The 14,681-nt window shown below is 40.3% G+C and overlaps 1 non-coding gene across 1 annotated transcript; it reads right to left on the reverse strand.

Annotated features, from left to right (window-relative positions):
* Positions 1-248: 248 nt before the first annotated feature.
* Positions 249-407, reverse strand: LOC133073231 (U1 spliceosomal RNA). The gene has a single exon (XR_009696934.1). It is a non-coding gene; the product is annotated as a U1 spliceosomal RNA (small nuclear RNA).
* Between the last annotated feature and the right edge of the window lie 14,274 nt (positions 408-14,681).

Consider the following 14,681-nt stretch of genomic DNA (forward strand, 5'->3'; position numbering starts at 1 on the left):
GGCTGATTCACATCAATGTATAGCAAAAACCACTACAATATTGTAAAGTAATTAACCTCCAACTAAAATAAATAAATTTTTTAAAAAAGAAAAAAAATGCTATGCACCTTCCCCCCTCTTTATTATTATTATTTTTTTTAAATTAGAGGATAATTACTTTACAATATTGTGGTGGTTTTTGCCATACATCAACATTAATTAGCATTAGATATATATTTGTCCCCTCCTTCTTTTTTTTTTTTTTTATTTTTAGCTCGAACACAGTCCCCCACTACCACAAATTATGCAATCGAGTTTCCCACATTTGGGGAAATCACAGGGGTCAGCACATCAGGAGTGCAATGGATAAGCCTCGCCCTGGGAAAACCACCTTTGTGATCATGGTATCTCCCCTGCCGGGTAAGTATTGTCCCCTCCTTCTTGAACCCCTCCTCTCATCTCCCTCCCCATCCCACCTCCCTGGGTGGTCACAGATCACTGGCTTTGGGTTCCTTGCATCATACATCAAACTCCCACTGGCTATCTATTTTACATATGGTAATGTATATGTTTCAATGTTATTCTCTCATATCATCCTACTCTCTCCTTCCCCCACTGTGTCCTTTTTCAGAGTAATAAACTTACTACATACAAGCAAGACTATCCAAATGCATCCCACCTCTACCCAGGGCCACCATGCTCCTGACATGAGCAAACCCTCAGGAAGAGCAGCACATCTAGAGAAATTGGAACTCTCCCCATCAGGGGACATTAGGGATCTAATCCGTGGCCAGTATGGATCCCATACTGTCTACTTCTGCAGTGATCCCCACCCTCTGTCTTCTCTGTCTCCATTCTTTCCTGAGGCTACAGGTCATAGAGACAAAAACAAAGAATTCTGTTCCCTTCATGAAGCATCCCAGAAAATACTCTCTAATCAAGACTGTGGGTTCCCATCACTGTTTCCTCCTTCCTCCCTAGAAAAGTACAAAACGTACATGCAGATTGTGCCCCCAAGTCATCGGGCAAGTCATTGACCTCTAGAGCACAGTGACCTTGAATGAACTGGCTTTCCCTCCCTGAAATACAGTTAGTCACAGAGGATCCCTGGAGAACAGTTAGCCCCAGATGGTCACTATGGAATTATTTATAAAGGTGAAATGTTAGATATTCATATATTTAGCACAGAGGGAATTGGCCAAATATATTGCAATACTATCTTCTTGATGTATTCTATAGTATTGATACCAATACAGTATTGCAAGCATTCAAAATGATATTGTAGAGAGATTTATTGAGTGGGAAGTGTTTAAGGTATATGATTAAATGAAAAAAGTTTCACAAAACATTATGTGTAATTGTTTATCTTTGTAAAGTAGACATGTGTATCTATGCATAGATAGAAAAGATGGAAATGTTAATAGTGGTTACCTAAGTGGAGAAGTTATCATTTTCTCTGTTTTTAATCTGTAATTGACAAGTTCCCTACAATACAACCGTATCACTTTTGATATAAGAAAAATTTATTTTTAAAAGTGATTATTTTTTAAAGGATAGTGTTGAGTCCAATCTAAAATGTAGTGACCAATGGACCTGGAGGAATCAACCTGCCCCACTTCAGACTATACCACAAAGCTACAGTCATCAAGACAGTATAGTACTGGCACAAAGACAGAAATATACATCAGTGGGACAAAATAGAAAGCCCAGAGATAAATCCATGCACCTATGGACACCTTGTCTTTAACAAAGGGGTCAAGAATATACAGTGGAGAAAAGACAATCCCTTTAAAAGTGGTGCTTGGAAAATTGCTCAACCACCTGTAAAAGAATGAAACTAGAATACTTTCTAACACCATACACAAAAATAAACTCAAAACGGATTAAAGATCTAAATGTAAGATGAGAAACTATAAAACTCCTAGAGGAAACATAGGCAAAACACTCTTTGACATAAATCACAGCAAGATCCTCTATGACCCACCTCCCAGAGTAATGGAAATAAAAGCAAAAATAAACAATTAGGACCTAATTAAACTTAAAAGCTTTTGCACAACGAAGGAAACTATAAGCAAGGTGAAAAAGACAGCCTTCAGAGTTGGAGAAAATAATAGCAAATGAAGCAACTGACGAAGAATTAATCTCAAAAATATACAAACAGCTCATGCAGCTCAATACCAGAAAAATAAATGACCCAATCAAAAAATGGGCCAAAGAACTAAACAGACATTTCTCCAAAGAAGACATACAGATGGCTAACAAACATATGAAAAGATGCTCAACATCACTCGTTATCAGGGAAATGCAAATCAAAACCACAATGATGTACCATCTCACACCAGTCAGAATGGCAGCTATCAAAAAGTCTACAAGCAATAAATGCTGGAGAGAATGTGGAGAAAAGGGAACCCTCTTACACTGTTGGTAGGAATGCAAACTAGTACAGCCACTATGGAGAACAGTGTGGAGATTCCTTTAAAAACTGGAAATAGAACTGCCATATGACCCAGCAATCCCACTGCTGGGCATACACACTGAGGAAACCAGAATTGAAAGAGACCTGTTTACCCCAACGTTCATTGCAGCACTGTTTACAATAGCTAGGACATGGAAGCAACCTAAATGTCCATCGGCAGATGAATGGATAAGAAAGCTGTGGTACATATACACAATGGAATATTACTCAGCTATAAAAAGAACACATTTCAATCAGTTCTAATGAGGTGGATGAAACTGGAGCTTATTATACAGAGTGAAGTAAGTCAGAAAGAAAAACACCAATACAGTATATTAATGCATATATACATATATATATGTATAATTTAAAAAGATGATAAAGATGACCTTATACGTGAGACAGCAAAAGAGACACAGATATAAAGAACAGACTTTTGGACTCTGTGGGACAAGGCGAGGGTGGGATGATTTGAGAGAATAACATTGAAACATGTATATTACCATATGTGAAATAGATCACCAGTCCAAGTTTGATGCATGAAACAGGGCACTCAAAGCTGGTGCACTGGGACAACCCAGAGAGATGGGATGGGGAGGGATGGGAGGGGGGTTCAGGGTGTGGAACACATGTACACCCATGGCTGATTCATGTCAATGTATGGCAAAAACCACCACAATACTGTAAATTAATTAGCCTCCATTAAAATAAATAAATTAATTAAAATAACATAAAATGTAGTGACCAAATACTGGATCTGCCTCTGTCATCCTTTCAGAAAGGGGTAGTGGTCCATGTCACTTTTTTTTGTCTTTACGTGAAGTTCTATTTGTAGGCTCTGTGCAACTGGTCATCCAACATTCACTTATACAAGAAACCAGGTAATAAATTCCTCCTTGAGTTGTTCCAGGAAGCAGTGACTCAGCAAAAAAAAAAAAAGATGTGCCCCCCCTCTTTATTTTGTCAGATGAAATGAAATAATGTCACCCTAGATTTTCTTTTGCCTTAGCTCAGAGCCATGCCTAGCGGTTCTGATGATCTCATCTCAGATGTCTGGGAACATCTAGTGCCTCTGCTCCTTTTCAGTAATTTCAGTCCTACTTTCTTCCTTTTTTGTTCTTTTTTATTTTTTTAACCATGTTTACTTATAAAAGAGATTCAGATTTATTTTAGAAACAGATATGAATTACAAAAAATCCAATAGAAGCAAATTTTAAACAAATATAAATATTTGACCATGATTATGCAAAGAAAACTCCTGTTGCTTTATTGGTGTCATTGAGTCCCAGCTCCACTGGGTGAGTGACACCTAAGGAGGAACCCAGAGAGAATGGGGGCCCGAGAGTCATCTCATTTCTCTTGCTCAGGTGTATGATCCTCTAGTCTCCGCTGATCACCAATAGGGACAGGTCAGCTTCCCTGCCTAGGGTGCCCACCAGTGGCCTGGAGGCATTGGACAGTGAGTCCAGGAATGGAAGGCATCTCTCTCCTTCACTGGGATCCTCCTTGTGCCCTTCTGGGAAAGATTTGCTCTCTGGGTTGCTTCATGCACATGGTTCAGTACCTATAGTTCAACTGTGTCCCTCTTCTGTATTTTCCTGTAATCCACTGTGATGATGAAGGATGAGAATGAGAAAGAAGGAGAGAGGACTAGTTTGATGACTGGTGATAAAGAAAAGTACAGACAGAAGGACAATTAGGGAACAGAAGAGACAACACGGAGTACACAGAACATGTTTATTTAATACTGACATTCATCCAACTGCAGTTAAAACCCAGGTGGAGTAATTGTTCATTGTACTGTTTTAGATGAAAATGGTAGAAATAAATGGAACTGTCAAAATTGTAAACCTTCCTGTCTTCATTAAAAATAAAGAGTTAAGAAATGAAAAGCAGTAGGCAGGGAGGCAAGAGTGTTTCGGGATTTGTTTTTTTCCCCCCTAAGGCAACGTTCCTGGTGAAGCTTGGCATCCAGGTGCCCTGTTTTCTACCCTACTACTAACAGTTACTTCATTTTCTCCTCCCTTCGGAAGGGTCACCTAGAGCCCCATGTCCCACCCCCAGCCCCTCCTAGCCTGTACATCGTCAGAGACCAGTTACTCTCCCTCACTAGCCTTCAAATAATCCTACTCACCTGTTCTTCCTTCCAGTCCTGGAGAAATGCCTTCTCCAGAAGCTGTGCATGCATTAACCATACTAAACCTCTTAATGACCCTTTGAGCATCTCAGGTGGTGCTAGTAGTAAAGAACCCGCCTGTCAACGCAGGAGACACAAGAGACATGGGTTCCATCCCTGGGTCAGGAAGATCCGCTAGAGTAGGAAATGGCAACTCACCCCAATATTCTTGCCTGGAAAATTCCATGGACAGAGGATCCTGGCAGGCTACAGTACATAGGGTTGCAAAGAATCAGACACAATGGAGCATGCATGCTTTAACGACACTTTGAGGGGTACTCTTTTCCCCATTTCACAGAGGTAGAAACTGAGCTTCAGAGAAGTTGAATAACTGACCCCGGGTCGCACAACTGATGCCAGGACTGAGTGACAGAGCTAAGATTCAGAGCATCAGCTGACTCCAGAGAAGCAGACCTGCCCTACACCTCGCTGTTTTCCCAGGAGCTCACAGGGATCACCTGGCCCCATGTGCGTCTGGTGCAGAAGAGGAAACTGAGGCCCAGAGAGGAGAAGTGGCTTGCCCACCCTGACCCTGCCAGATAGCCTTTAGCTAATACACTCAGATGCCCCAAAACTGCCACTAAAAGGGCTGCCAGCATTTTCTAAGGGAAATGCCAGTTTAGTTCCAATCTCCTTCTCCATCGTTTTTGAAGTCAGAGGCATAATAAATAGCAGGGCCATGGTTTTGCTTCTCATCATCCTTCACTTCCTCTCCCTACTCTTGAGTGGGGGTGCCAGTGCATGACCACAAGGCTCTAGAATGGGCTGGATGGAGAAGAAGGCGGCTTGGGAAAGACACGAAAAGGACTGGCTCTCTCTCAGGTCATCTCCAACTCATGTCCTTCCTGTGTCCCTGCGGAATTCAACCTCAGTCAGTTGGGAAGTGACTGAAGTCAATGGCTATCTGTGAAGGAAAGAAGAGGCCTACACACCAGGGACCTGAGAAGTATGTGGAAATCACACCCCACCTGCCCAGGTGTGGGGAGCCGCAGGCCAAGCCCCAGCCCTCACATGGGAGAGGGCCAGTCACCAGTTTCTGTCAGATTCATGGGCCTTATCAAGAAGAGAGACCAGATAGAGACATTTACTATTTCTCAAAACATGGAGGTTTAACTACTGGTCTATTGATAGGGTGGTAGAAAGAAGGTGAACTGGAGAATCAGATTTTGTTCAGAATGAGACTAAGCTACTGACTAAACCACTCGGAAGTTACTTAAACTCTCCAAACCTCAGTTTTCTCATCTGTAAAATGGGACACTAGCACAGTGGGTGCTCAAATATGTATTTGATGAAATGATACTAGAGGGCACAAAGTCATTTGGATTACTGGTTTAAAATAAGCAGAATAATCCTAGTCCTGTCCATCTGGAATCCAATTACTCAGTGTGGAGTTCTAACAGCAGCCAAGATCTCACTGGCTGACCATCACTGTTGTTGTTGTTCAGTCACTGAGTCATGTCCAAAGAGTTGAGCATCACTGAGGTCATCCTGAAGTCTATCATATACCTGAGAACTTATGTTGATTGTATTCTGGAGGTAACACACAATGCACAAAGTCAGCTCTCTCTCTATTGTTCAAGTTGTTAGACCAACTTAAATTTGCAGGACCACTCAGTTATGAGTAATGGTGTGTATGAATGTACACACATACACACGTGTGTGTACTCACTCACTCACAGGACCACAGAACTCACTAAAAGGCAGGAGCGGAAGAGCAAATATTACATTCAACAATTATGAGCCCCTGCAGAGCTCAAGAATGTATGTGATTTCCTCCCCTAATATCCCAACAGGCTAGAGTATTCCTGAGTTTTTAAATAATGTACTTATTATCCAAACACTAGCAGCCATCTTCAAGAAATAGAACAGTTTTGTCAAGAAGGAAAAGGAACTAACAAACAGAAGATGAGTAGCATTTCTCAGATGTTTATGCACATCGCAACTTCAACAAATACAAGCCTGTTCTTGCCTTGTCTGTGATGGCTCTGCCAGCAGCGTGGGTGAAAGGGGCAGATTTCAGTTTTAAATGCCTCCTAATAGCATTTGGGCAAATTAACATACATGGCTGGACATTGGGTTCCAGTCACAGAAGGCTCTTTTCCTGTCAGAAGCTCTGACAGCCCAACGCCAGAATGAAATATCAGTAACCTCTTAACATTTTTCTTGATTTCTTTAAGAGTGAACATGAGACATATTAAGAACAACAAACCAATCATTAAACCCCAATGCGGTTCTCCTAGGAGCCAGCTCTATCGCTTTAATCAGATTACGGACAACTCATTCTCATCCCAGCCATTTATCTTCTTTGTTTATACACACACCAAGTGGCATTCTTCTCAGCATCAAAAAATAGTAATCAAAATTGAGAACCACAAAAGACCTTTCATTATGTACGGTGTTAAGTAACATCTATTTGCTTTCATTAGTTTCCAAACAACAAGTACCCTGGTCCTAATTAAACCTGGCATGTGTTAATTACATCCGAGGTCCAGGGTTGTTTTATCTACAATAAAGGATGACTTAAGAATGAAGCTGGAGCTGAAATTTGAGGTTCCCAGGCCTCAGAAGTCACCTGCCTCCAAGCACTTCTTCAGTGAAAGTTTCCAGCCTCAGAATGGCAGTCACAAATATGAGCTTGTCACAGAAAGTTACATTTTTGGAAGGTTTTGTTTTGGTTTTTAAGCCCTTGGCTTTATCACCTGTTTAATAGGCTGGAGTTAAATAGCACAATGCAGTTGCTCTCTTATTGCTCAGCACTAACAGCCATCATAAGCCATAATTAGAAGTAAAACCACCACAAAAATAACATGGCAAAAAAATTGCCACCAGGACAAGCCACACTGTGGCTCTGGGAAACTCCAGCGGGTCCAGGGTATCCATCATACTTAAGGGGCATTACATGTTTTAGCCCATATTTGTCTTACTAAAGCCAAAATGGGAGCCGTTTAGACTTTCAAAATAGCTCTTAAAAATAGACAATGCTGGTTTAAACAGACTGCTACTGAGTGGGTTGTAGAAGCCCTTCGCTGGGAGGCAAGGACAGCTGTGAGGGCTGGAAGGGAGAGGATGGAAAACAGCAGGGAGGAAGGAGAAAGAGTGGCAGGTGAGGAAGAGGCCCGTGGACTTCCCTGCTCAGGGAGGTCTGGATCAATTTCACCACGGAACTGAGAAGTTCCCACACACATCATAGAGCCAGAAGGTCACCCTTCCGCTGGGGGAACCAGTGAAGGCCAGTGGCCTTGCATAGGTTGCTTCTGTGACTTAAACTCAGTGATGAAGTAGGGACAGGAAAGCTAACATTTTTGTACATTTTACTCAGTTTTTGTTAATTCTCTTAACAGCCTTAGGAGGTCAGAGAAAATAGAGTCCTGCCCTTGGACAGAGCTCTGAGGAAACAGGACCACCAGCCTGCTTTCTGCCCTTGACCTGTCCATTTGCAAAGAGTTAGCTGGTATTAACATAAGGGCACCATACAAATAATTAGAAAGAAAGAAAGAAAATGAAGTAGCTCAGTCGTGTCCGACTCTTTGCGACCCCATGGACTGTAGCCCACCGGGCTCCTCCATCCGTGGGATTTTCCAAGCAAGAGCACTGGAGTGGGTTACCATTTCCTTCTCCAACAAATAATTAGAAGCATTTCCTTTTCCCCAGATTTAGCCTCCTTGTCCCAGGGGTTAGGAAACAAACTAGAGTAAGCCAGAATGGAAAGGATACGGACAGTGGTTTTTTTAATGTGAATCACCTGAAAAACTGATTTAAGTACACATACTTGCCTTTAAAAATGAAGTCATGCAAACCCACAGCAAGCATCACCCTCAATGGTGAAAAATTGAAAGCATTTCCCCTGAAATCAGGAACAAGACAAGGGTGCCCACTCTCACCACTACTATTCAACATAGTGTTGGAAGTTTTGGCCACAGCAATCAGAGCAGAAAAAGAAGTAAAAGGAATCCAGATAGGAAAAGAAGAAGTGAAACTCTCACTGTTTGCAGATGACATGATCCTCTACATAGAAAACCCTAAAGACTCTACCAGAAAATTACTAGAGCTAATCAATGAATATAGTAAAGTTGCAGGATATAAAATTAACACACAGAAATCCCTTGCATTCCTATATACTAACAATGAAAAAACAGAAAGAGAAATTAAGGAAACAATACCATTCACCATTGCAACAAAAAGAATAAAATACTTAGGAGCATATCTACCTAAAGAAACAAAAGACCTATACATAGAAAACTATAAAACACTGATGAAAGAAATCAAAGAGGACACAAACAGATGGAGAAACATACCGTGTTCATGGATTGGAAGAATCAATATTGTCAAAATGGCTATTCTACCCAAAGCAGTCTATAGATTCAATGCAATCCCTATCAAGCTACCAATGGTATTTTTCACAGAACTAGACCAAATAATTTCACAATTTGTATGGAAATACAAAAAACCTCGAATAGCCAAAGTAATCTTGAGAAAGAAGAATGGAACTGGAGGAATCAACCTGCCTGACTTCAGGCTCTACTACAAAGCCACAGTCATCAAGACAGTATGGTACTGGCACAAAGACAGAAATATAGATCAATGGAACAGAATAGAATGCCCAGAGATAAATCCACGAACCTATGGACACCTTATCTTTGACAAAGGAGGCAAGGATATACAATGGAAAAAAGACAACCTGTTTAACAAGTGGTGCTGGGAAAACTGATCAACCACTTGGAAAAGAATGAAACTAGAACACTTTCTAACACCATACACAAAAATAAACTCAAAATGGATTAAAGATCTAAATGTAAGACCAGAAACTATAAAACTCCTAGAGGAGAACATAGGCAAAACACTCTCCGACATAAATCACAGCAAGATCCTCTATGACCCACCTCCCAGAATATTGGAAATAAAAGCAAAGATAAACAAATGGGACCTAATGAAACTTAAAAGCTTTTGCACTACAAAGGAAACTATAAGTAAGGTGAAAAGACAGCCCTCAGATTGGGAGAAAATAATAGCAAATGAAGCAACAGACAAAGGACCAGTCTCAAAAATATACAAGCAACTCCTGCAGCTCAATTCCAGAAAAATAAATGACCCAATCAAAAAATGGGCCAAAGAACTAAACAGACATTTCTCCAAAGAAGACATACAGATGGCTAACAAACACATGAAAAGATGCTCAACATCACTCATTCTTAGAGAAATGCAAATCAAAACCACAATGAGGTACCATTACACGCCAGTCAGGATGGCTGCTATCCAAAAGTCTACAAGCAATAAATGCTGGAGAGGGTGTGGAGAAAAGGGAACCCTCTTACACTGTTGGTGGGAATGCAAACTAGTACAGCCGCTATGGAAAACAGTGTGGAGATTTCTTAAAAAACTGGAAATAGAACTGCCATATGACCCAGCAATCCCGCTTCTGGGCATACACACTGAGGAAACCAGATCTGAAAGAGACACGTGCACCCCAATGTTCATCGCAGCACTGTTTATAATAGCCAGGACATGGAAGCAACCTAGATGCCCATCAGCAGATGAATGGATAAGGAAGCTGTGGTACATATACACCATGGAATATTACTCAGCCATTAAAAAGAATTCATTTGAACCAGTCTTAATGAGATGGATGAAGCTGGAGCCCCTTATACAGAGTGAAGTAAGCCAGAAAGATAAAGAACATTACAGCATACTAACACATATATATGGAATTTAGAAAGATGGTAATGATAACCCTATATGCAAAACAGAAGAAGAGACACAGAAATACAGAACAGACTTTTGAACTCTCTGGGAGAAGGCGAGGGTGGGATGTTTCGAGAGGAATCGGGTGGAGAGGGAGGTGGGAGCGGGGATTGGGATGGGGAAGACGTGTAAATCCATGGCTGATTCATATCAATGTATGACAAAACCCACTGAAATGTTGTGAAGTAATTAGCCTCCAACTAATAAAAAATTAAAAAAAAAAATTCTATGTGTGATATCATAAAAAAAAAAAAAAATGAAGTCATATGTAATTTTCTATGGAAGAGCCAGAATAGTTAAGGTCTCATCTTCATATAGGACGAAAAAAACATTCCTCGGAATGATCTAAAAGCCCACATGTTCTCTAAAAAAGGATGGTTTTGCTCTCTCCTTTTGTATCTTATTTTGCAAAACCAAACAAATAAAAACAAAACAAATGCATCAAAAATTCTTGTGTTGAGAGTTTTTAAAAGAAAAAGAAAAAAGAAACAATTTGTCTGTATCAGGCAATGCATTTACTGGAACAGCCCTCTATATACACCCGTGGATACCGCAGTTCCATTTCACATGTGGATTTTTGTCTGCATTTATATCTCTGCAGGCCACATATGGCGTGACACTGACATTTTTTTAATTAAGATATGAAGTGCTCATTTTTTTTTGTGGACCTGCTATATTCTAACAAATTTACTACATGTCTCAGAAAACACATAGCTTTGCCAAAGTTGGTGAGAAGCCCAGCATGGTTTATCTCCAGCCCACAGCTCTTTCCCTGAATTCAATACTGCAGGCACAATTTAATGCAAACCCAATTTATGACTTAATGCTCTAGGGACCGTAGTGGGAGATTGTTACATTATTCTTTTCTAATCCTATTTGTGTTTTAATTTGCTAAGTCTGTAATGAGGTGCATGCCTTGAATAGATTCAAGATCTTTCACATTGCTTTTGACTTTGTTTAATATAATAGATTTTACAGTTTGCATTAAATACCCAGGTGCTACGGTCAGTATTATCTCTTTATTTTCTCAACTAGAGTGAATAAAATTACACCATGAAAGTAATTGTGTACATGTTTCCTTGTTTATTGTAATGGTTTATTTCCTATTATAATTCTTGATTCAAATTACATCTAGTTCTCCAAAAGTCAGTTCTCCATGGGCCCTTACTTCCCCCCTTTCCATACAATTGTTAGTCTCTGAAAACAATGGAGTCCTGCCTGACAGTTGGTTAGTCGATAACAATAAGTTTTCTAGTCGAAGTTATGATACTTCAGTTAAATGGAAGGGAATAAAATGAGGAACTAAAAAGAGAGGAAGGGAAGAAGGCAGGGAAGGAAGGAGTGGGAGAAGGAGGGAAGGAGGCAGAAAAGCTGCTGTGTCACCGTACACTCACTACTTTATTTCTGATATTCAGCTGAAATGCACCATCCCTAATCAGAGCTGCACCATCACCCAAATCCACAGCGTGTCATTTGCTGTCCATAACTGTATTACAGCCAATTATAGCTAAATTCTCTGTTCTGTATGCACATTCAAAGGGCGTCTGGAATGCATTTTGCTATTTTCTGAATCCTATTATTGCAGACATGTTTATTACATTCAGAAGATGGCTTTCTGAAATTACATTGGAATTGTACAACCCACCTGCCATTTACAAACAAAAGGATTTAAACATTTCTTAACAAGGAGAAAGTTCATTGAGCTCTTTCCTGGTAACTTTCCTCATGTTATTTTCTTCCACCGCCATTTTTGTAAGACTCATTGCTCAAGCCTCTATATTTGTAAAAATCTTTAAGTTCTCCAGTTAAGGTTTATTTTTAAATTGATAACAATACAACTGGTCAAAAAGGAGTTGCAATTGGCTGTTGACAACTGGCGTAGATGCTTGTGACAATTTTCATTGTGAAATTTTTCTCAAACTATGTATAAAGGGATTGTAAAAGGGACTCTAAATTATATATATTCGATAGCTCTGAAATCACTCTTTTAGGTTGCCTGTCAAAAGGAAAAAATTTCAACTTATGTCCTTAAATTTTATTTGGGGCCATTTTAAGAGGAAAGTGAATGGTGTTAGAAAGACACATGATGTCTATTTGAAAAGAGAGCACCTCATCATTAATTATTAAGGGAGAAATGAAAGTGTTTCTAAGCCCAGTGCTTTTCTTTTCCCTTCTCCTGAAGTTTATTCTCTTAAATCCCCCCCGACCGAAATCTACTTTATTACTGGTGTTTGCCTCCAAGAGCCAAGGGATATTACTACCTTTTTATTTGCTATTTTTACAGGACCCAACAAAGTGCTTTTAAAATATATAACCACTTAATTCAAGTCAAGCTTCTTCAATACTCCTTTCATTCAAGCCCTTTCTAATTTGTTTTCCTCCAGCCAGGAGCCCAGAGAAGACACTGTGATTTATGTTTTCATTTATTTATTTTATTTTGGCTTTTCATTTAAGAAAAGAGTTTCTGCACACCCCCCACCACCCTCAATTCTGCATCATCTCACCCCACTCCACCCTTTGTATTTGGAACATTAAGATTTTCTCAAGGCCAGACTTTGGAGTATTAAATGGATTTCTTCAGAGCTTTGACCACAGTCAGGAGGAGGCTAGGCCTGGGGTGCTTCTGGGGACATCAGGGGTGGGCGGTGCTCTTAACACCCCTCAGGGTGGCAACACCCCAGTGCATGGCATTGCCATCTTCTTGAGGACAGGCTCTATCTCTTTTTCCCTTCAATGCTTCACACCATGCCAAGTACACAGCTCTTTAGACAGAGCCCTGAAGGAACTCAACATTTCCCCAGTGATAAAGGATGCTCTGGCATGGAGTTTTAATTACCATGTTATTGCTCAAATTGACATACTGTTTTTGTTTGGGCACCAGGCATGGGATGGAAGAAACTGCTACATGACATTTAAGAGCTTGGACTTGAGAGTTTAGAGCCATGGGTTTGAGTCTCGGTTCCACTTCTTACCCAGTGGGCTTGAGTGAGTTATTCCTCTCCACACTGATTCACTGATCCAGCCAGTCAGTCAACAAAAACTTAAGGACCTACCCTATGCCAGGTGCTAAGTTAGGTACAGTGGATAACAGGTTACAAAACAGGCATGGTTCCTGACTGGACTGATCTAGTGAGGCCAAGAGATGGGTAAATATTTACCATGAAATGTGTCACGCAGAATAACAAGGGATTCCAGGAAAGCCTTCTGGGAAAAAGTGATCTATCTCAGAGGTAAAGAATCAGCCTGCAACACATGAGCTGCAGGAGACTCAAGTTCGATCCCTGGGTTGGGAAGATCTCCTGGAGGAGGAAATGGCAACCCACTCCAGTATTCTTGCCTGGACAGAGACTCCTTCTTGCATGGACAGAGAAGCCTGGTGGTCTACAGTCCACAGGGTCACAAAGGGTTGGTCATGACTGAAGTGACTTAGCATGCATGCATAATACCTGCCTCATGGGGGCGCTATGAGAATAAATGAGTTAAGGTACAATGGTCCCCTGCATTGCTCTCAACACCAAGCGAAATCTGGGTTTAAAAAAAAAAATTGGAAAGTGATTATTGTCATTATTGCTAAGTACCACCCCAGGATTATCAAAGAAATTAACACTGGAGAACTACATAGTTCTTTTTTTTAATAGAAAGAACTAAACAATAATGTCGTCTGTAGAACATTAAAGTAAATTTGGAGATAGTGAAATAAACTTAATAGGCTCTCTCAAGTAAAAGCCACCAGCAATTGAGTCTTTATCAAACATCAGCTTCTGTAGGGCAGAAAGGATCTGACAGCTTGGTTCTACCCACTGATAAAGAGGACTCATTCTCCCCATTGAGCCTTAGACATTTTCAGCAGAAGAATGCTCCCCCAAAGCACTCTTATCAGTTTATGAAAGGTAATAACATTTACTTTCATTTAAAGAGAGCCAGGAAGCATTTTTAAATGAGTATTTATCCATTGGGAATTGTATTGTATTTGCTCATGATAACTTCAGAAATGAAATTCCCACAAACTTTGACTTCACCTACCATCCAACAAAATTGCCCTTAGGAGACCATGTTTCATTCCATGAAGTACAATGTCTTGGTGGATGCAGTGGTGGGTAATGAAGCTCTCCAACACAATTCCTGAAAATAATAATAAAAAAAATAATCAAGCATTAATGAGCATGATCTTTGATTACTTACATCAATGTCACAAATATCTGCAGATAAATCATCTGTTAGTTGGAACAGAACTTATCTTAGGAGAGAGAACAGTCTTCATTTTTGCAAATACTTGATGGTCATTTTGGTGCCTTTAGATGGGGCCCAAGACAATTGTTCTGCTTAGTAACA

This window comes from Dama dama, chromosome 18 (genome assembly GCF_033118175.1).
Source record: "Dama dama isolate Ldn47 chromosome 18, ASM3311817v1, whole genome shotgun sequence".
Lineage (NCBI taxonomy): Eukaryota > Metazoa > Chordata > Mammalia > Artiodactyla > Cervidae > Dama > Dama dama.